Raw genomic sequence first — 3,434 nt, forward strand, 5'->3', positions numbered from 1 at the left:
TACTTGGAAAACTGAAATAGCTACTTTTCTTTGGACTTGAGAATGAAATGTATTTTCTGTATTATTCACATAACCAAATGTACTTTTAATTAATGAAACCAACACAAGCTTTTAATACTTTATCATGAATCAGCATAAACCATTTATTAGATTCTCAAGCTTCTAGTTTATTAATTTCTAGGCATCTACATAGCTATACATTTATATCTGTTTATGTACAGGTTAATCAGTAGTTTTGGTCTGACTAGGATTATCTTGATAGTAAGAGCAGCAGAAAGTAGGTGTGGGTCCTTACCAAATATATTTGATTCCTACTCATTTTGCATTTAGTCTGAAAAGGTTTGATTTTGGCCAGAAATTTGAAAATGACAGACAAGTGCAATTTCTATTAATCTACGTGAATATTAGTTTTAGAGACTTTATTTTTTCCCACTAAAATTCTAAAATAAAGCAACCCTGACTATTATATGGTTACACTGTTAGTTTAGAAGATAAAGAAAAGGCAGAATGCTGCATCAATGTAGAAGAAAGGCTTGTATTATAATTATTAGTGTTAAGTTTGAAGACATTTCAAATTTTCATAAAGGATAATCCTAACAGTTCAAGTATTTAATGTAGAAATGTGTACATATTTTGGTTATAAAAGTTGAAAACACACTAAGAAGTGTTCTTAAGTACTCTTGATGCAGAAAAGTTTTTAAAATTTTAACTTTTAAAATTGCTTGAGGTGCTGTAATATATCCACTGATACTCCCAGTTGTTTGACTAAACTGTCTGTTCTAAAATCCAAGTGAGGCTTGGACTTTCAGAATGTGTACACTGCTGTGTTCTACAATAGTCTAAATAGGAACAATCTATCCCACTAACATCCTGGCTGCAGTTTTTGTTAAACTCAGCATTATTTTCACAGTCTCTTTCTTCTTTACCTTCATGAATCTTTTCCTCAGATGGAACTACATGACAAAGGTCCATATCCTGAATGGAGCCCAGTAAATCTACAACATGGGGTTGTGCAGTGATTGATTTCAGATGTCTGAGCACATACTCTTCACATTGGCCAACTGCATCCAAAATATTACTTATTTTACCGATAAGGGCTGAGTTATTATCGTGAAGTTGACACCAGGAGAGCAAAGCACTGAAATGAAAATAGAAACAAGAATTAAATAGGCAAAAAATGGGACAGTCACAGGCTTTTAGATAAAACCAGGTAAAAACAGCTTAATGATATTATATAAAAATTAGAAATTAATGATGGGAGGATTAAAAAATAAGGAAATGATCTTTCAATATAAAGGAAACAATAGGACTTAATCATATAATCATAACTCTATTGCTCCTTAATCCAACTTTACTTAAGATTTTCTCCTTATTATGCAAAACTATTGTTGAAAAAGGGATACAACTCAGAAGAAAAAAAAATTAGTTTTTCCCTTAGGATATCAAACACCTTCTAAAGTAGTTCGTTTCAATCTTGGTTGTACATTAGAATCTTTTGGGGCATTTGAAATTATCAGGGTCCAGGGAAGATCTCAGACTAATTACATCTGGGAGTAGGAACATAATTTCAAGGTGCAGTCAAGGTTGAAAACCATTGTTCTAAGCCCAAAGTTTAGGGAGCTCTGGTGGTGAAGTCAGTAGTATGTTGTGTTGCTAAGCCAAAGTCTGTGTGTCTCTGGTGACTGCAATCCATTGGTGGCTCTGAGAGAGAAAGATCAATTGTCTTCTCTCATTGTATTTTACAGCCTTGGAAACTCTATGGAGGGTTTCCATGAATCGAAACTGACTCAGCAGCACTGAGCAAGAAACACATGATTATTTACCATAAAGACTAAAAGTAAGAAGGAAAAAGTTTTGAAGCAACTTCCTTTTCCTAGCTTTGTTACAGATATTGTTAGCTGAGCTATTAACAACTATATTTATTTAATTTTATGTTGAGCTGAGCTATTAATAATTTTCTTATAGAAGGTAAAAATTCTTCCAGTTTTAATAAATTTAGTATTTAACTTTCTTGTTCTATTATGGAGACAAAACTTTTGTTTTTCTGTTACTTAAGATAGTAATTTCCTTGTCATCATGTTATCAAGTTGATCCTGATTCACAGTGACCCCAGGGGACCAAACTGCTTTACACATCTTCCTAGACTACAATTTCTACAGGAGAACAAGATCTTTACTCCCATGGAGCCGCTGGTGAGTTCAAACGGTGGCTTCTAAGTTTTCAGCTGGTACCCAAGTGCTTAACCACTGTACTACCAGAGCTATTCTCAGAAAATAATTTATTATCATCAAAATGTTTTAAGTACACAATAAACTGACATAAAAAAATTTAGCAATGAGCTTTCAATGCTTATACAATTTAACTTGATGCTATGACAAACACACTTCATCTTACTATGTTGCTGTTATATGCTGTCCAGTCACCTGTGACTCATAGCGACTCCATGTACAACAGCTCTGAAGCCTGTCCTGTCCTGAGTTAGTCTCACTGACTCCAACACACCTACCCCATTGCCCCAGTTACTGTATCAATCCATCTCTTCTGGGGTCTTCCTCTCCTACTGTCTCTCCACCTTCCAAGCATGATGTCCTTCTCCAAAGATCAATCTATCCTGGCCATATGCCCAAAATATGTGAGACAGAGCTTTAAAATCCTAGCCTCCAAGGAGAAACTTGGTTGCATCTTCTCCAAGATAGACCTATTTGTTTCACTGGTAGACCATGGTATGTTCAAGACTCTTCTCCAGCACCACAGCCAAAGGCACGGTCCAGCTATCTGATGCACAGCAAGTAATTGTGAAGGCCATGGCCTGGATCAGGCACACCCTTTGTCTCTAGACTGACATGTTTGCACTTCAGTACTCTGGAGCTTTTCCTAGTGTAATTAATCTTTTGATTTTCTGACTGCTGTGCCAAGAGTGTTGATAGTGGAGCCAAGCAAGCTGTAATTGTTAACAACCTCAATATCTTCCCCATCTATCATGGTGCTACTAATTGTCCCAATGGTGAGAATCTTTGTCTTCTTGATGCTGAGCTTCAATTCATATTGAAGACTACAGTCCTCCAGACAGCACTTCCAGGTCCTCCAAAGTTTCAGCAAGCAAGGTTGTGTCATCTGCATAACGTAGGTTGTGGATGAGTCTTCCTCCAATTCTTAAGTTATATTCCTCTTCCTAAGCCCGGCCTCCTGAAAGAACTGTTCTGCATATAGACTGAAAAGATATGGAGATAGGACTCATCGCTGATTTTTTTTTTTTTTATTTTGAACCATGTAGTGTTTCCTGAGAGATGGTTCTGAAAATCCAAGCAGCCAAAATATGACTTTGAGTCTATCCCACCTGAATTTCAGAACCATCTCAGGAACAGGTTTACGCTTTGAACACTAATGAGTGAAGGCCAGATGAGTTGTGGGAGGATATCAAGGGTATCATCCAG

General features: G+C 36.3%; 1 pseudogene; it reads right to left on the reverse strand.

Moving 5' to 3' along the window:
• Positions 1-712: 712 nt before the first annotated feature.
• The window catches only part of LOC102865395, a 9,529-nt pseudogene continuing 6,807 nt past the window's right edge, over positions 713-3,434 (reverse strand).

This window comes from Elephantulus edwardii, unplaced genomic scaffold, assembly GCF_000299155.1.
Source record: "Elephantulus edwardii isolate Elephantulus edwardi_28Jun2011 unplaced genomic scaffold, EleEdw1.0 scaffold00059, whole genome shotgun sequence".
Taxonomy (NCBI): domain Eukaryota; kingdom Metazoa; phylum Chordata; class Mammalia; order Macroscelidea; family Macroscelididae; genus Elephantulus; species Elephantulus edwardii.